This window comes from Lepidochelys kempii, chromosome 2 (genome assembly GCF_965140285.1).
Source record: "Lepidochelys kempii isolate rLepKem1 chromosome 2, rLepKem1.hap1, whole genome shotgun sequence".
Lineage (NCBI taxonomy): Eukaryota > Metazoa > Chordata > Testudines > Cheloniidae > Lepidochelys > Lepidochelys kempii.
The window spans coordinates 123837027-123857327 of record NC_136381.1 but is presented as its reverse complement, the minus strand read 5'-3'; the positions used below and the strand labels follow the sequence as shown (position 1 = coordinate 123857327).

The window sequence follows — 20301 nt, the reverse complement described above, 5'->3', positions numbered from 1 at the left end:
TGCAGAGGCTTGGCTGAGCAGTGCTGAGTGTATTCCTACTGGTTTCAGGAAGGTTGTTCTCGGTATGGTTTAGTTGTGCCTCAGTTGCCCCTACCCATGCTACTGTGGCTACACTGCTATTATATGACACTAATCGCTCTATAGCATTCATCACCATACAACTTTGAAAGGTTTTTCAAGCCCCTTTTTTGATGTGTCCTGTTCTCAGGTCTCATGCCTGGCTATGTATGCTTTTGGCACAGCCACTCTTCTGAATTTTTTTTTTTAAAAAAATTTGAATGGAAACTGTTAGGGGTGATTGTGTGTGGGTTTTCTAACATGTGAAGGTTAGAAGAAAAATAGGTTTATGGGTATTTTTAGATAATTTAGAACAGGGATCGGCAACCTTTGGCACGCGGCCTGCCAGGGTAAGCCCCCTGGTAGGCCGGGCTCATTTGTTTACTTGCCACTTCTGCAGGTTCGGCTGATTGCGGCTCCCGCTGGCCGCAGTTTGCCACCATGGGAAGCGGTGGCCAGTACATCCCTCGGCCCATGCTGCTTCCCGTAGCCCCCATTGGCCTGGGACGGTGAACCGCAGCCAGTGGCAGCTGCAATCAGCCGAACCTGCGGAAGCGGCAGGTAAACAAATTGGCCTGGCCTGCCACGAGGCTTACCCTGGCGGGCTGCGTGCCAAAGGTTGCCAATCCCTGATTTAGAAAATAAGGTAGATTATGACAGGAAGGGGTTTTAAAAGTGCTTGGGGGGTGGGGGGAGTTTTTTTTTTTTTTTTTAGAAAATGATGAGTTTGAAATGGAGTCTGAAAAATAAAGAATAAAGCATCTCTTTTTTTAGAGAAAATAAACTAGTGAGTAAGAACAGATGAGAGGCAAAAGACTGTTACAGAACAAGAGTTTTGTTTAAAGCAGCAAGAAAACCTGCGTTACTGAGCACATGGCACGGAGAGGACTGAAGAGCAGCTTAACACAGCGGCTACCTCTAGGGAAATAATGACAATGAGCCTTGGGGACAAACCATGCCTCCTGGTCGGGCCAATCAGAAGCTGTTCTATAGCTACATCATAGAATGCATTTTCCTCAACCAATCATGGCACAACTATCAACCATTGGTCCATTCAAAAAAATTCCACTCATTTGTTGAGCTGATTAGAAATGGGCTTTCACGGAATGGATTATTTGAAAAATACTAGCTAATGATCATTTGACCAGCATGCATTAAACCATGCTTTTTTTGCAAGTGGGGTTTCAAATTAGGCTCACAATCTATAGGTTCCCGTCTTTTTACCAGACACCAAGAAGCCCAAATTGCCTTTGGGTGCACCTGCACATGCTCAGAAGAGATACCACCTATGTACACTTATTTTGCTAAAGAGGCATAACCAATACTGAACCCCATGTTCCAATCTGAAATTGAACTGAAGAACCAGTTCTTCTGAGGTTGTCGCTGGTTCTAAATGAGGACAAAGATGTAAAGGACAGGGCGTGGAGAGATTTGTTGCCAGTTATGGAGGAGGGCTGACGTAAGATGGCCTGTATTAATTTATAAAAATTCTTGAAAAATTATAAGAGGTTAAATATATTTTGTTTTTTTGTATGTGGACATGGCAGCTGAGGGATTGTCAGGTGATGGGCCCAAGAGTAGAGTGACCAGATAATCTGACTTTATAGGGACAATCTTGATGATTTGGGGCTTTTTCTTATACTGGTGCCTATTACTCCCCCACACCCCGTCCCGATTTTTCACACTTTATCTGATCTCCAGCCAGGCAGTAAACAAAGTTTAATGGGCACATGGCAATATTGTTACAGTAAAAGCAGCTGAAAGTTTTTACAGATGTGAAAAAATTTATTACAACTATGTCCTTAAAATGTTTTTTTGACAGATAATCAAGCCAGGACCATACAGGATCCCAGTCCACGTGTGTAGCAATTGGTGTCAAAGCAAAGCAATCTGAGCCAGGAGCACATGATGAGGTAAAACAGTTTAGAGCATTCTGAAAGAAAAAAGCTTAAAATTATAAGGGATTAAACACATCTATGTTTCGTTTTTTAATAACAGGGAGCAGAGACAGCTGATATGGAGAGATAGATGGTTGCCAGCGGTACAACTGCTGGGGGTGCTGGCTGTGGTGATTCAGAAGCAAGCAAGGGTATGAATGAGGTACCATGAGTAAATTTTTTGCCTTTTAAATTACTGCAACAAAGAATTTAAAACCTACTTTTTTCTTTACTTTTGACAGACCTCTTCAGAGGATGAAAAGAATAAAGAGAACGGGCCTTCAGTAAGGATAAACATGATATGCAAATGCTGCTTTTGCATAAAGCAATTTTTTTAAGTTTATATCAGGAGGTTGACCAGCAAAGCTGTAAAGATATGACTGCTGTTATTAGGGCTGTTGTAGTAAAAACAATTTACCACTGTTTGAAATGATCACTTTTTGATAACTGTGAAGCCTGTGTGATGGACACACCCAGTCAAAACCTTCCCCAATTGTATGTTTTGGGGACCCACAGAAATATTTCATCAGATTAGACTTATTTAATCTACACTGAATGTGGCATGGATCCAAAATATAATTATGTACGAAGGCTACAGAATGAAAGGGCTTAACTTGACCAGTGAAACTGTAACCAAAGTTGTGAAAACAATAAGTGAGGTCGAACAGTCAGCAGACCTGATGTTGCTGCTGACAGGCACTGGAAATAACGTGTCAGCAAAAATTGACCAGTTGGTGTATAGGAGGGTTTGTAAAATAGATTATAAAACATTTTACGTGACACAACCTCTTCCTAAAGGGTTAAAATAAACAACAACAAAAAAAACCCCTCCTGAGACAGTCTGATGAACCCCTCCCCCCCGCCCCAACTTCAGGAGATCAAATTTTGCTTTTGCTCAGGGAGAGACTTATATTAGTCTTTTCCACTTCACTCTGCTTGGCAAATACCAGGTATCTTTGCAGGACCCTGTCAATGTTTAGCCTTGTCATAGTTGGATAAACTAGATCTTTGAACATCTCATCTCAGAATGACAGGTTTCACAGTAGCAGCTGTGTTAGTCTGTATTCTCAAAAAGAAAAGGAGTACTTGTGGCACCTTAGAGCCTAACCAATTTATTTGAGCATAAGCTTTCGTGTGCTACAGCTCACTTCATCGGATGCATTCAGTGAAAAATACAGTGAGGAGATTTATATACACACAGAATATGAAAAAATGGGTGTTTATCATGCACACTGTAAGGAGAGTGATCACTTAAGATGAGCTATTACCAGCAGGAGAGTGGGGGGCGGGGGGACAAAACCCTTTGTAGTGATGATCAAGATGGGCCATTTCCAGCAGTTAACAAGAACATCTGAGGAATGTGTGTGTTGGGGGGGGGGGGAATAAACAAGGGGAAATATTTGCATCCGAAGAAGTGACCTGTAGCTCACGAAAGCTCATGCTCAAATAAATTGGTTAGTCTCTAAGGTGCCACAAGTACTCCTTTTCTTTCTTCAAGGGGAAATAGTTTTACTTTGTGTAATGACTCACCCACTCCCAGTCTCTATTCAAGCCTAAGTTAATTGTATCCAATTTGCAAATTAATTCCAATTCGGCAGTCTCTCGTTGGAGTCTGTTTCTGAAGTCTTTTTGTTGAATTGCCACTTTTAGGTCAGAAATCAACTGACCAGAGAGATTGAAGTGTTCTCGGACTGGTTTATGAATGTTATAATTCTTGACATCTGATTTGTGTCCATTTAGTTTTTTGCATAGAGACTGTCCAGTTTGGCCAGTGTACATGGCAGAGGGGCATTGCTGGCACATGATGGCATATATCACATGGGTAGATGTGCAGGTGAATGAGCCTCTGATAGTGTGGCTGATGTGATTAGGCCCTGTGATGGTGTCCCCTGAATAGATATGTGGACACAGTTGGAAACGGGCTTTGTTGCAAGGATAGGTTCCGGGGTTAGTGGTTCTGTTGTGTGGTGTGTGGTTGCTGGTGAGTATTTGCTTCAGGTTGGGGGGCTGTCTGTAAGCAAGGACTGGCCTGTCTCCCAAGATATGTGAGAGTGATGGGTTGCCCTTCAGGATAGGTTGTAGATCCTTGATGATGCGTTGGAGATGGAGAGGTTTTAGTTGGGGGCTGAAGGTGACAGCTAGTGGCGTTCTGTTATTTTCTTTGTTGGGCCTGTCCTGTAGTAGGTGACTTCTGGGTACTCTTCTGGCTCTGTCAATCTGTTTCTTCACTTCAGCAGGTGGGTATTGTAGTTGTAAGAATGCTTGATAGAGATCTTGTAGATGTTTTGCTCCAACCCCTCAGACAGAGACAATGCGGTTGTATCGTAGAGCTTGGCTGTAGACAATGGATTGTGTGGTGTGGTCAGGGTGAAAGCTGGAGGCATGTAGGTAGGAATAGCGGTAATAGCTCATCTTAAGAGATCACTCTCCTTACAGTGTACAAGATAAACACCCATTTTTTCATGTTCCGTGTGTATATAAATCTCCTCACTGTGTTTTCCACTGAATGTGTCCGATGAAGTGAGCTGTAGCTCACGAAAGCTTATGCTCAAATAAATTGGTTAGTCTCTAAGGTGCCACAAGTACTCCTTTTCTTTTCATCTCAGAATCAAATTGGTGAGTTGTTGTGGGTCTGATATTTTCTTCACCACTAGAGGCGCTGTTCATTTGTTCTAGCTGATGGCTAGGAAAGAGGTACAATTTTTCAGCATGTTCCATTATCAGTTATTTAAAAGCCCTGATAGTAGGGGGAGTGCGAAGCTTAACATAGGACCAATAAAGCCCCTGGCCTGTCTTACAACCAGCTTTTTAATTTTGAGGGACAGTCTTTTATTGCTCAGATTTTTATAACCCCTAGTTTTCTTTTTAGTATGCTTAGATATCAGGGTTACATTGAGAAGTTTCCTTTTAAAGGGCTAAGTGCTATATCTGAGATGGCTGCTACCAGGGCATCAGAGGAAGAGCACAGAATATCTTTCCTTTTCTGTGGTCTGATATTGAGGAGTTTGAAAAGAGCCAGGTTTCTCTGCATATGCTAGACATGCTTGTGAGGGGGATACACTTTTTAAAAATGGTGCAGGACTGGTAAAAATTAATACTTGTCATGGTCTTTTTTCAAAATGTATACATAGGGTTAGTTTTGGCTGGGGGCAGGGGTTGGTCTGTCCTTAACCTGTAGGCTTCTGATGAAGAGTTTAAATCCACCAACAGGTACCCATAGGGTTTTATGGTAGAGTCCTCAAAAGCCTCCAAAAAGAATTGTTTTACCAGAGTATATTTGACACTCCAGTATGATGATTTGCAGTTTCTCGGAGGCTTTCAATAACCATATATTTTTGTATTTAAATTCATTTGGCTTTTCTTCCCCTGACAAAACCTGCTTTGCATGATGTATACAATATTCAGGTTCCTGTGGTGTACATATTTTGTAAAGGCTCTCTCTATTTCACCACTTTCAGAAGCAGACTCCATCAGGTCATCTATTACCAAATTCCCTTTATTACTAGGATAGAAGTGTTCATTGTTAAAAGTAATACATGGAAATTATGTAACAACTCTTTATACCGTGGCTGCCAACAGCTATAACGCCATACAGTATTTTCAGGTATGCACGGTAACGGCCTATTACTGTTTTATAACAATTGCTTTTGTTGTAAAAGTTGCAGGTTTTGTGTTGTTTTTAAATAGTTCTTGTCTCTACCAACCACTGCTTTTTTCATTCTCGTGATCCCTGGGCTGCTTTACCATAATCTCTTCTGCGTTCTCTCCTGCAGGGTTCAAACTGTAGTCCTGGATGAGGTCTTTTAAACTTTCAAAATTAATTTTTTAGCTAATCCTTGAGTTGTGACCCTTTTTACTTTCATACAGGCCTTTACCCCGGGCTAGTTTGTACCCATATGTTTTAGCACCTGCAGACACAAACTCCGCAATGGGTTCATCTGACAGTATTTTGCTGGTCACATCCCCTAAATAATCCCCAAGGGGCATGTTCCACAACCCTTCTTTACTCACAAAAATCACAGAATCAGTATCCGTAAAGACCCTACCCCTGTAAATGATCTAACAGCCAGTAGAGCTTTAGCCTGGGGTAAGCGGTTGTAAAGCACACTATAAACACATTAGTGTTGCTGGAATGGGTGCAGCGTGCTTTTGCATATTTGCAACACATTATGGCCGTGCTAAACTCACACGAGGACACCTCGTAATAAGGTACAAAGACATACTTGAAGAGCTCGTTGGGGTCTGTCACTGTACTGCTGTAAGTCAGATTTGTTCACTGACCACATTTTCCCCACAAGGAATTTAAAAATAGCTTTGAGACTTATCTTTTTGCAGGGTTTTCCTTTATCTTACTTGGATGCAAAACACATACCTTTTCTTTCATGGTACTATTCTGTTTAACATACTCCCCCAACTCATCTGTATGCTAGTGAGGGAACCCCAAGGCCTCTTGTTTCTGCCTGAGATGCATTTTAATGTAGTCTGAAAATGGTGTTTCAGAAGGGTGGTCCAAGTGCTAGACTTCCTAAATCTGTGATCCTCTACCCTTTATCTAAAGCCTCCACTACCATGACACACATTATTTTCCCACCTTGCATTTCAGGCCTGACAGCTATCTTCTTTAATCAATCATCTAAGGATAAAATAACTGATGTAACCTTCAGCATTATGAGCAATAAAAGCATATCCCTTAAAATGCTCATCTAAAAACATTCAAACAAACTCGCTGACGTATTCTTCCCCTTTAAATTCCCAGCTGGTTTCTTTACCTAAATGCAAGACACAAAGATAATTTGGCACATGTACCCCTGTTTCTTCCATGCATTCAAAATCATAACACATCCTTTCACTCTTTTTGGAGAGCAGATATTACACCTATAGCACTCATGGCTATCTATGCTGTCTGTCATCTGATAACACAGGGGGCACTTGTTTTTACACTGATATTTAACATGGTAGAAGCCACACTTATCACAAAGACTTCTAGTTTTACAGTCAACTTAGTAATACAGTACAGTAGTAGTATTACAGTAGTAATAAAACCTTTACAGTTTACAAACCTATGCAATGCTCTACTTTTAAATAAGGCCTCAGTTAAGTCGCTTTGAGTGCTTTAGACAACTGGATATGTAACCACACCCCAAACGATCTTCAGATGATCACCCCACAGATCTCAGGAGACTTGCATATGACAGGAGGCAACAAGCTCTGCTTTGACATACTTGAAGTCCCATTTTGGAGAGCACAGAAGGTCACTTGTGAAAGCTTTTCGGGAAGGTTTCACTAGGGATGAAATTCACCCCAGTGCAGCAAGAGGAGACCGAAGAACTGGGATTGAGGGGGCTGTAGAGTGAGACAGGGTGGGGGAAGAAAATTGGGGATTGGTCCTGCTTTGAGCAGGGGGTTGGACTAGATGATCTCCTGAGGTCCCTTCCAACCCTGATATTCTATGATTCTATGAAGACACCACCAGAGGGAGAGCACAAGCCTGTTGGAGCTAATTCCCAGGACAACCAACAGGTGGTGCTGCTAGTGGTGTGTGAACCCTGTGACACTGTCGTATCCAAATATCAATGAGGTCTTCCAGGATAAATAAACAATGGTCCAATTTATAGATGCTCAGCTGAACTTGCTCTGGCACATCATGATGAGTGAAAGAAGGACAAGGATATGCTGAGAGGCTATGGAATTTGCCATAGAACTTGACTCATTCCTTGCAGCAGCCCAGCAGACAAGGAAGCAGTTGTTAGTAAGGAGGATGGAAGCTGTTTGCCATGAGCCATGTAAGTGCAGATCTGTGTCTAACATGCAGGATGGAAAAGGGGATTCTAATCTGGTTCATGACATTTTTGAATAATTAGAAAAATTGTTAAATTCTGTTTGGAAAACAAGGGAAATTGGTGGTAAAGCAAAAAATTAAGGAAAGCGGATCAGTTAAATGCTGGTACTGTGGAAAAAACAAAAATGACGGTTATAAATTTAAGCAGGCCAGGCCAGAGCTTCACAAGTGCCTAGTAAAGGCCCTTTACTCAGTTTAGAACTCAGGGACAAGGGGCACTAAACTTTTGCCCCTTCACCTGAGAGGTACAAAGATTAGTCCCCTCCCACCCCCAATTTTTGTTTGGATCTGGGCAGTTTGGTTATTGAATATGTAATCTGATCAGGAAATGCACAGGAATGGTGACTCAAATGTAAGTTATTAGACCAGAGATGCAAAAAGGCTAGGGAATAGGGGATACAACCTTATGAACTGCTTAACTGGTCTCAAATGGAGCCAGTGAGTGGGGGGAAATGTGGGAAAACTGGATCGCTGGAATTTGAGCTGGAAGTCTGGATAGCTAAGACAGTGGATGAACTAATCATTTTGGATTTCATTGTGGCTAATAAATGCCAGGAAAGGTGTCCTACAAATTCACTCTGTGGAAGTTCCTGTTAAAAATGTAGCCCTAGTGAAGCCTATGATTTGTGGACAGTTGGTTTGCAGTGTCCTTCTCCAGGGGCAGAAATTGTAACCGCTTATGCTGTGGCAGCTTTCCAGCAAGGGAAAGATGGGGAGTGGTTAAGACCTGCTTTGAGACAGGGAATGTACACAGAGTCCTGTTTGGGGAAATTTTAGGGTATGTCTACATGGTGCAATTAAAGCCCCCTGGCTGGCGTGTGCCAGCTGACTCGGGCTCACAGGTTCAAGATCTGGGGATGTTTAATTGCAGTGTAGACTTTCAGGCTTGAGCTGGGGCCTGGGCTCTAGGAGTCTGTGAGGTGGAAGGGTCCCAAAGCTCAGTTTGCAGTCTGAACCAGAAGGTCTATGCCTCAATTAAACAGTCCACATCTCAAGCCTGTGGACCCAAGTCAGCTGGCACAGGCCAGCCACAGATGTCTAGCATCTAAGGGTATGTCTGCATGGCAATTAAAGTCGGAAGCAAAATGGATTTTTGTTCACTTGTTGAACGTTTCTGAGAAACACAGGCAGAGCTGAGATGGGGTGTTATGCTGGAAGTTGTCAATGACTACCATTAAGTGGGGTTTTGTGTACAGACAACATAGACCTTATTACAACTGATGGGTGTGCTAATAAGTAAGAACCCTTTTCAGGCTAAACAGAAGATCAACGAAGCCCCTTTATGGGGAAAGATAGCTGCAGATAATAGAAGCTACTCCCCAAGACAATCAGCCAAGTGGTTTGACTTTGCCATGTGGTCTAATTTCCCTGGAGCTAATTGCAGACATAAGGGTTAAGGGATTGTTTGGCAAGCTATGTACGTTAGAGGAAAAAGTGAGCAGTCAGCATGACTAGCAGTTGAGAGAATGGCCCTGAAAGGAAGCAGAGGGATAGTGCTCCTTGGAGCAGATGATTCAATAGAAAGGCAGATTGGGGAATTGTGAGCACGGAAACTGCCTGCTGTTTGTTTCTAGTGGGTTCAGGGAAATAGGACTTAGTGTACATTCTTTGTAAATAAACAGGATTGCACCAAAGAAATACCTGACTCTATCACTGGTTGCTCCTCCCAATAGTAATAGCCTGGTGAGGTTCTGAATATTGATGAACCTCTCAGGTTAAAAAGGGGCAACACTAGATTAAATATGCTCGATAGGAAACAACTTTGAGACAAGATCAGAGAAGTAGAACAAAAAACTGTTATCCAAGACATGTCTCTGCCTTCTCCCTGGAAATTATACTTCAAATGTTTTATTTATGCAATTAAATAACTGGATTCTATTAATCTAGACAAACTATAACTGATTTTTACAGTTAACTCAGGGGAAAAAAATCACTAATCCGTGATTCCCAGTGGAGATTGGGCCAATGAAAATTCTTGATCTCAACATCCCACAAATTTAAAAGTTTAAATCGAGATTTGAACCTGAGCTGTGTAGCATGGGCCATATCTCTAACTTCTTTGAGAACTGCAGATGGAGGGAGTCCCATGCTTACACTAGGTATACTTTATTAGTGAGCAGAGTCCCAGAAGAGGACACTCTTAGCTGCTGCCATAACAACTATAGGAAATTGGGGGATAGGAAAGGTGATGTGTATGCACCTCAGGTGTAGGACATGATTCCTTCACTGGATTATAGAAAGCATGCCCAGGGCTTTGATATGGGGAAAAGAGTAACAAGACTGTCCACCCCATTAAACTATAGACTAACAGACATAAGGTGTCACAGGACTCTTTGCCGCTTTTACAGATCCAGACTAACACGGCTACCCCCTGATACTTCACCCCATTAGCAAATGTTGGTTCATGTCATGGGTGAAAGTAAGTCGGGCGACTTACCGGTACGCTGGGTCTAGCGCTGGCCCCGAGAAGGGGCGGGGCCTAGGGTGGAAGGGGCGGGGCTGAGGGGGTCAGAGCAGCCCCAGCCCACCCTGTAAGGTAAGTGCCCCCCTCCTTCTTCTCATCCTTCTCCTCCCCCCTCCCCCACCGGGGTAGCAGCAGCAGCCGCCGCCCAGGGCTCCCCTGCTTCTACTGCCCCGGTCCTTTAATTAGCCTCCGGAGCCCTGGGGAAGTGGCAGGGCTCCAGCGGCTATTTAAAGGACTGGGGCAGCAGAGGCAGCTGAAGCCCCAGTCCTTTAAATAGCCCCTGGAGCCCCCACTACTCCAGGGCTCTGGGGGCTATTTAAAGGGCTGGGACAGTAGAAGCAGGGGAGCCCAGGGCCCTTTAAATAGCCGCCGGAGCCCCACAGCCACTACTCCAGGGCTCCAGCAGCGGGCCTCTGGAGGCAATTTACAGGGCCTGGGACTCCAGCCACTGCAGGGAGCCCCAGGCTCTTTAAATTGCCCCCTGGGGAAGCCGGGCTGCCCCAGTATGGTGCCCCGGCTGTTGCTGGTATGCTGTACCGGGGTGTACCGGCTTACTTTCACCTCTGGTTCATCTTAGGAATGGTAGATTATCACATGGAGTAGATGTGGCTCATTAGACTTCATTCTGGAATACCTAGGAGGTAGGAATAGCCCTGTTGCAAAGCCTTGGATAGTCTGGTGCTGATGGAAGGAACCCCAGGAGAAGCCAAGGTTAGCCAATGATGGTGTGTATCTAGTTTTTGTTTTTGAATTACCTTTTTGTTGATTAAATCAGATCCTAAAGGGATGGCTTTGATTTATAAACAGGGGAATATAGAATAGGAAGGGTGTATTACCTTTATATTTGACACTGATGTGACTCCTACTGTAATGCTGGGATCACAGTTCAAGAAGGATGCTGAAAACTTGGAAAGGGTTCGCAGAAGAACCTTGATAGTGATTAAAGGATTGGAAAATATACTTTATCGTGTTAGACTCAAGGAGTTCAATCTATTTAGCTAATCAAAAAGAAGGTTAAGAAGTGACTTGATCACAGTTCATAAGTACATACATGGGGAACAAAACTTTCATACTAGGCTCCTCAATCTAGCAGAGAAAAGATAAGATGAAGTGGAAGTTGAAGCAAAAGAAATTTACTGGAAATAAGGTGGAACATGTGATGGGTTGCCCCCGCCCTCCCCCCCCCCGCAACCCTCTTCTGGGATGCCACCTGATGTACCTGGATTTCACTGAGCCTCTCTTGCTCAACTCTCTCTCTGCTTTGCTGAATTAGGCTCTCCGGCCTCTTGCAGCAGCACACACAGGGCCACACCCAGCTGCAGTCACAGGCTGATGTCCGCTCTGGATGAGGGGATTTTCCCAGTACTCATGTGCACACCCCTTTTGGGAGATAAGCTGGAATGCTTTTTTGCTGTGACCTGGGTCAAACAGTTCCCATAGTGTAGAGCTATCTGTGAGAGGTTTCTCTTGTACACAGTTCTTGGGGTAATCCTTATACTTGTGTGCATTTCTTCAATAAGCCACTAACATGGTTTGGCCTCATCCAATGTAGCACATTTGAAATACAGGGATATGGTCCATATTCCCAGCTTCAGATACAAAAATAATACATGCATACAAATTGGATAAATACATTGAGTAAACTATATAACCCTTCCAGTGATATCTTACAAGACCCATCTTGTGTAAAGTATATCTTAGTTATACCACATTAATATCCTAACCATTTTTCTATGAAGAACATGGAGTGAAATGTCCCAGAACATTTTAACAGTGATGGTAACTAACCACCAGAACAATTTACCAAGAGTTGTGCTGGCTTCTCCATCACTGGCAATTTTTAAAATAAGAGAGGATGTTCTTCTAAAAGATGTTTTAGTTCAAACAGGAATTAAATCAGGGATATTCTATGGCCTGTGTTATGCAGGAGGTCAAACTGGATAATCACAGTGATCTCTTCTGGCCTTAGACTCTCTGACATTGACTCCTTGAGCCAGGGCAGGCCCACAACATTTTGGCGGGGAGCTCAAATGAAGCCCCCTCACTTGGGCCAAAACTTTGAAAGGTCTCAATTCCGCCTTCTCTCTGTTCTACTCCTCTCATGGTACTGCTCTGCTACCTACCCCAATAAAGGAGAACTAACAACTTCAAATGCCTTGTTCAAAAATTTTAAGTAACACTTACATTTGCTGTTCAGGCATTTGAAATTTAACTTCTTGTCTGCATAGTAAACACTAGCATTTTTATCTGTTTGAATAACCAAAGTGGTGCTTTCCGTGCCTTCTTGATTGCAAAGATTTGAACAGCTTCCTGAAGGTCCACAGTCTGGGCCAGCTCATACTCTATTGAGATGGTTGCAAGGCCGACCAGCCTCTCCTGTGTCATTGTGGAGTGTAGATGTGTTTTTATTAACTTCAGCTTGGAGAAGCTACATTCTCCATTGGCAACTGTTACAGGAAGTGTTAGAAATATGCACAGAGCAACAAAAGCATTTGGAAAGAGGATGGTCATCATATCTGTGCACATATATTCCAGAACAGCCTTTGGAGTTGATCCTGCTCAAATGTGTCTTGAAAGGGCTTTCAGTTCATCACCTAAATCACTTGCATCAATATCGCGCATGTCATCATGTGTGAACACTGTCTCTAGTGCCCTGCATTGCAGGTGTAGGTCATCTTCAGGTATAGTGAGGACTTTTTGGAATATCATACAACATCCCAAATATACTGCTGTGTTCCTTGAGTTGCATGAAATGTTCTTCAACTGACTGTATTGCACATTCTAACACCTGGTTAAAGAATTCAACTTTGAATTGTTGTTTGGGGTCTCTGATGGGATTATCTCGTGCCCCATAATCAAAATGTCGTCTTTTTTGGTGACTCTTGTATTCTTGAATGGGTGGGAAATTAGCTTCAGTGTGAAGTTCCTCTGCCAACTTCTGTGCACTCTTCAGAACGTTTTGAAATCCCTCATCTGACTGGTAGAACTGTACGTATGACTCTGTTTTGTCCAGTTGTTCCATTGCTCCAGATATATAAAGGTCAACACCTTGGAGTCTCTTGCTTACAACATTTATTTCAAACAGTATGTCATGGCACAACAGTAAACAACACAGAAATTTGAAGTTATGTATGTTTCTGGTGATTCCATTTCCCTCTGCCACTGTTCTCCCACCAACAGTTCCTGTCATAGCATTATCCTCCATAATGGCAACTATGGCATCATCTATCTTCCCAATTTGGTGTTTGATAGGCTTGATCGCCTCCATTCGACTTTCCCATCATGTGGCACTCAGTGGTTTCAGTGTCAGAGAGGATGTTCCCAGATGTTGCTTCAAAATTTGCCATTGATGAGTTGATGCAGAGAAAAATACATAGATGCTTTGAATTACATTAAAAAATTCAGCAGCCTCACTAGAAGCTGATACTGCATCACTGACCACCAAGTTCAATGAATGAGAACTGCATTGGACAAAAAAAGCTTGAGGGTTTAACTCTCGGATCAGTGTCTGTACTCCTTTGTTCTTTCCTCTCATGCTGGCATCATTATCATAGTCCTGAGCTCTCATGTCAGCTATCGCAATTCCCGTATCTTCCAACTTTTTAAGAAGCACATTTGATGATACTACAGGAGCTGGTATGACAATGTCAATAAATTCTAGAAAATGCTCTCTGACAGTCACCACTGCAGGGACATTTTCACTAGGTTCTGTTGTTGTTACAAAAGGCACCATTAAAGTCATTTGTTCCGTATGGCTGATGTCAGATGTGCAGTCCAGAATAACATAGTAATATCTTGCTGACTTCAGATCTGCCACTATCTTCTGTTCGACTTTTGTTGCCAGTATGATGTCATATTGAGTTGTTTTTCCAAGGTAGTGGTGTATGTACATTTCTTGGGTGGTGACGACGCTTAGATGCTCCTGGAGTACAGCATCAAACTCTGCCATCAGCTCCACAGTTTTAAGGAAGTTTCCATTGTTTGGCACATACAACTGATCTGAAGTGCCATGTAGTGTTCGGTTTTGGGTGGCAAGCATTCTCACAATGGCAGTGAGCCTTTTCAGAACATTTTGTCAGTAAAGAGACTCTGAAGCAATTTTCTTTTGATGCTGATCATCTATTGTGGCCTTTAACCTTTGTCTTATCTCAAGCTCTTTCCACCTATGGGATGCTCTCTGGTGACTTGACGCCTTCTCGTGGCAGGCCAAATTTCTAGTCAGATTTTTCTAGTCCTTTGTTCCTGTAGAACCCAGTGTGGCTGGACCATTAGACTGGAAGAGTTTTTTGCAACAAAAACAGCGTGCAGCGATCTGGGTTTTTGAGTACATAAGCCATGGCGCCTCTACTTTGTCACTGTTGGATTTCACACCAGCCATGTGTTGGATGGAAACTTTGATTTTCACTGTCTTTGGGGAACATGAAGTTTTTCACTTGCTGTGGCCCATGCAGTACAAGGAAGTCCCTCAGGCTACTGCTCAAATAGGTCCACAGTCCTGGATCATCTAAACTTAAGGAACTAAACTCAGCAGCAGCTGTTTCTTGCGCCTCCACCACACTCTCTTCCCTGATCTACACTTTTCTTCAGGAATGTGCATGGTTACCTCCATTTCAGATGGATGCTGCAGTAGCTGCCAGGTCACCTGCACTCTGACTAACTGGAAGATCAGGCATCTCCTCAGCACCCACGTCCTCACTGGGGCCAGAAGGCTTCCCGTGAACATTTGTGCCTATGTATCTCAGGAGAGCTCCTTCCTGCTTAGATAGAAAAGTTTCCTTTTCTTTCTTTCCTTTTCTGAATGCTGCCCCAGAGGGGTGTGTTCTTCTTTCACTCATGACTACTCTTCTGTGCCAGCTCAATACTCAATTGAAGGGGACAAATATGCAGGCTGGTAGCGGGCCCTGAGTGAGGGAAGATATCAGCATCTTAAGGGCCTAACTGGTTCTTACTACTTCAGTTGACTGCCTGTTCTCCTCAAGTGGGTTCAGGGAAGCAGCAGGAAACAGAAAGCTGCCTGAGAAGCTGGTGTTAATCAGTGCAGGCTTCTGGGAGTGCTAGAGAGGTACCCAAGAGGCTCCTCCTCTTCTCTCTCCCTGCGGCTCCTGCTGCTTTTTGTTATTCCCTCTCATCTTTTCTCCTGCCTGCCTGTTATGTCTCTTGTGCCCTCCTTCCTCCAGCACAGCACTCCACCATCTCTGTGCATCTGGAGCAGAGAGAATACATATGCACCAGCAGCAGACCCAATTTTCTACACTCTGGGTCCTAGTAGTGCCCCCCCTTTATCCCCACAGTGCTGCACCTGAGGCGGCTGCTTCAGTTCGCCTCATGGTAAGGTCAATCCTGCCTTGAGCATGTGACTCTGCCACTTTAGTCACCTTTTAGGACTTGTCTAAATTAACTTTAAGGTAGGGTGTGAATTTTAGGCATAATAACTATTTGTGACTAGTGACGTGTGGAAGCTCTTATTTCAGAATAAGGGCATGGCTACACTTGCAGATGTAGAGCGCTGTGAGTTAAACCAGCCCTCGGAGAGTGCAGTAGGCAAAGTGCTGCAGTCTGTCCACACTGTCAGTTGCAAGCGCGCTGGTGTGGTCATATTTGCAGCAATTGCAGTGGCGCATTGGGGGCAGCTATCCCACAGAGCACCTCTTCCCGTTCTCGCGCTGTGGATTGTGGGAAGGGGGTGCGGGGGCATTCTGGGTTCTGTCTCAATGCCCCGTGATGCATCGCTTCACATCCCAGCAATCCCTGGGCTTCCGTCCACATTTGCTGCCATCTTTCAACGTTTTTTGTACTGTGCGCTATGTCTTCCCTATTGGTCTGCAGGAATGGATCCCGAAGTGCTGAGGAATATGCTGATGGGTCTCACCAGCATGTCAAGTTTGGCAGTTGAGTTACTCCTTAAGCTACAAACTGACAGTGAGGAGTCCGATGATGTCGACTTGCGTAACGCATATGATACGAGATTGCTTGTGGGATTCACAGACATGCTGTCCACTGTGGAATGCCACTTTTGGGAAACAAGCACTGAGTGGTGGGATCACATCGTCATGCAAGACTGGGATGACAAGCAGTGGCTGCAGAACTTTTGGATGAGAAAAACCACTTTCATGGGACTGTGTGATGAGCTCGCCCCCACCCTGCGGCACAAGGACACGAGATTGAAAGCTGCCCTGACGGTGGAGGAGTGGGTGGCTATTGCAATCTGGAAGCTGGCAACTCCAGACAGCTACCGATCAGTCGCTAACCAGTTTGGAGTGGGAAAGTCGACGGTTGGAATCATGTTGATGCAAGTTTGCAGGGCCATTAATCACATCCTGCTCCGAAGAACCATGACTCTGGGTAACATGCATGACATTGTGGCTGGCTTTGCACAAATGGGTTTCCCTAACTGCAGAGGGGCGATAGATGGGACGCATATTCCAATTCTGGTACCAGCCCACCTAGCCTCCAAGTAAGTTAATCAGAAGGGGTATTTCTCTATGGTTCTCCAGGAGCTTGTGGATCACTCTGGGCATTTCATTGACATTAACACAGGCTGGCCCGGAAAGGTGCATGATGCATGCATCTTTTGGAACACTGACCTGTCAGGAAGCTGCAAGCCAGGACTTTTTTTTCCAGACCAGAAGATCACCAGAGGGGAAGTTGAAATGCCCATTGTGATCCTTGGAGACTCCGCTCACCCTTTAATGCAGTGGCTCGTTAAACCCTAAACAGGGAGCCTTGACAGCAGCAAGGAGCAGTTCCACAACAGTTTGAGTTGGTGCAGAATGACTGTGGAGTGTGCTTTTGGCCATTTAAAGGGCCACTGGCACTTTCTGTATGGGAAGCTGGACCTGGCCCATGACAACATCCCCGCGGTTATATCCGCATGCTGTACCCTCCATAACACTTGTGAAGGGAAGGGTGAAAGATTCACTCAGGCATGGAACTTGGAGGTCCAACACCTGGAGGCTGAATTTGAATATCCAGAGAGCAGGGCTATTAAAGGGGCCCAGCGTGGGGCTACAAGGATTAGGGATGCCTTGAGGGAGCAATTTGAGACTGAAAGCCTCCAGTAATGTCTGGTGCCCTACACGGGAGTAAAGTGCAGTGGTTCCAATGTTATTAGGAATCTGTTCGCTGCATTGACTTGCAGTGCCTGGTGCTTTCCTGGGTTAAGGTATCTTTTATTTAATGCAATAATAAAGAATGTTTTCAAAGCCAAAAAGCCATTTATTTAAAAGAAAATTAATTTATTGAAAAGAAACAACTGCTTGGGAAACAGAAAGGGCAAGGGGGTGGGATGGGAGGGGAACGGTTCAATCACAGATTTGCGTATGTCCTGTTTTCATACTCAGCCTTCCTGTCTGGAGTGCTGTGCAATGAGTGCTGCACTTCAGCCTGGCTAAAATGCTTGGTGATGGGGGTTGAGTGCAGTGGGTAAGGGTCGCAGTTTGCAGGGCTGGGTGGTGAAGCTACAGGTGTTGGAGGCAGCTGGTGGCGATAAGAACCTGGATGTTGGGGACAGTGGGTTGGAGGTGACATGGGGGAACAAGGGAAAGAGTTTTGGGACAAGGGCTGCAGGGGGGCAGGCATGGTAGCGCTCCGCCTGCATAGCTACGAGCGCCTGGATCAAATCCGCTTGGCGCTCCATAATGCATATCAGCCGCTCCGTGCTTTGGTGCTGGTGCTTCGCATTCTGCTGGCGGAACCTCCTTTCACTCTCCCTCCAGTCCTGCATTTTTTGATTTTTCATGAAGGGACTGCTGCATTACTTCATGCAGCATGTCTTCTTTGCTGCTACATGGCCTATTCCTAATTCTTTGGAGTCTTTCGGCCAGTGATAACATGGACGGCTGAGATCTCAAGGTTGTATCCGTAAAGGCAAAATGCAACACTTAACAGAGGCAGCATTGTTCACACCAGACAGAGCAATGGTTTGCCTGTATTTAAAGACAAGCACGGTCTAAACAATAGCAGAATTTGCCCATCCCAAAGTGAGTGCACATAACCCGCAGGAGCCCCAAAACAGTGAGTAAGCACAGGGTCGAGGGGGACTAATTGTTTCACTGCCGTACTGTCCTCTGGGGTTCTGTGCCTTGGAGAGAGCCAACAGCTGCAGGGGCCCCCTATAGTGAACACTGTTCCCACATTTTCCACAGGAGTTCGTCCTGGAAGATATCTCGCTGCTGAGGGTGACCTGGGAAGAAAGGGACGATCTTCTACTACAATGTGGCTTCCGTCCTGGACCATATGAAGCTTACTTGTGTGCAGCAATGGTCCCCCACCACCCCTCACAGCACAGTGGTGTGGACAGGTTAGCCTGACTGGGACAAGGAGTACAGTCGCGTTCCCAAGGAACCTGCACAAGCGGATTGCCCCGTTTCTGTATGAGACCTTTGAAGAGATCACTGAGGCCGATTACCGTGATGTGAGAGAGCACATCAATGCCCTATTCCACATCTAGGCATGCATGCAGCCCTAACCCTCCTCGCCCCAAGAGCCCGCACCAAATAACTTCCTTCCCAAAATAAAAGCCGCTTACCAGGCACATCCTCTGGTGTTTTGTCCTTTCCCAAGTACTGGCCGCTGCGACTGGCTACCTTCCTCCTGGCTTGAGAACAGCTCCTGGCTGCATGCGTTTAGGGATGCTGGGGTGTCTTCCTCCTCCTCAGCACTCTCGCTCCCACTTTCCTCCTCCTCCTCCTCCTCCTCCTGCCTTGTTGAACTGAGCTCTGAAGTGTCCATCGTGCTCCTCGGAGTGGAGGTGGGGTCGCCCCCAAGTATCGTGTCCCAGCTCTTTGTAGAAATGGAAGGTTGCGGGGGCAGCACCAGAGTGGCTGTTTGCCTCGCAGGCTTTGCGGAAGGCATTCCACAGCTCCTTCACTTTAACCCTGCACTGCAGTGTGTCCCGGTCATGGCCTGTTTCCAGCGTGGCCCTTGATATCTGCCCAAAGGTACCTTAATTCCTATGGCTGGAGCACAGCTCGAACTAGACAACTTCTCCCCTCCCACCACCCCAAACATAGATGAGGTCCAGCACCTTGCCATTGCTCTATACTGGGGATCGCCTGGCATGTGGAGGCATGGTCACCTGGAAAGATGTGCTGAGAGCACTCCATGCCTGGCTGAGCAAACAGGAAGGTGATTTTCAAAATTCCCAGAGAATTTAAAGGGCTGCTTTAATGTACTGTAACTTGCAAGTGTAGCCATGCCCTAAGACTACCTCATCTGAATTTCACCTCCAAAGCGGATTAAACTAATTCTGATTAAGGCATTCTGAAATAAGAGCATCCCAACCTGGAGCTATTCAGGATTAATGTCTGTATAGACTAGCCCTTAGTAATGATGTACAAAAAAGATAAAGCACCAGTGCTAATTTTTCCTCTAGAGGTCTCTCGTTCAGAGTCAAAAGTTTGTGTATTCTATTCCCTGTGTTGGAACATCTGTCATTTAGTTTATTGCAGTAATATCTGTGGGTCAATATATCTGGCTTTTTCCTGTAGGTGCTTTTATTTGATGCAGACTCCAGCAGTCTTACACATACCTTTTAATAAGCTGTTCTCTTAAGAAGCTCTTAATGATAAACTCTGGATGCAAAATATATAAATGTGAACTACATATTTTGTGGAAATAAGAACAAGTAAGTGGGTGATGGGCAGGAGTATCAGTTTATATAAAGCTGAAATGAAATGCACCCTTGACCATGCTTTTAGATATTTTCACCATTCTCTAGGTTTTAATTATTTCATAACACTTAATCTAGGTGAAAGTCATCATAGGGCCAACATCTGTTACTCATTTATAAGTGTAGTATGTACTGCTCTTATCAAAATCTCCCACAGTTGGGGTTTGTTTAATTACTGGCTATGAAATGGATCGTTTGCTCTCCTTCAGTTATAGTGTTAGCTCACTCATGCTTTATTAATCTTGTTAGAGGACAAGGTAGATAAACCTCAGCCAGCTGGTTGTCTGTTCAGCAGCCTGTTGCACTTGAAAACCTAAAATAAAAGCGAACTTCC

General features: G+C 44.6%; 1 long non-coding RNA gene across 1 annotated transcript; it reads left to right on the top strand.

The window, feature by feature from the left end:
* Positions 1-1884: 1884 nt before the first annotated feature.
* Positions 1885-18799, top strand: LOC140905966 (uncharacterized). Its single transcript, XR_012157006.2, has 5 exons — positions 1885-1970; positions 2056-2146; positions 2237-2278; positions 16124-16751; positions 18442-18799. It is a non-coding gene; the product is annotated as an uncharacterized LOC140905966 (long non-coding RNA).
* The last annotated feature ends 1502 nt before the right edge of the window (positions 18800-20301 follow it).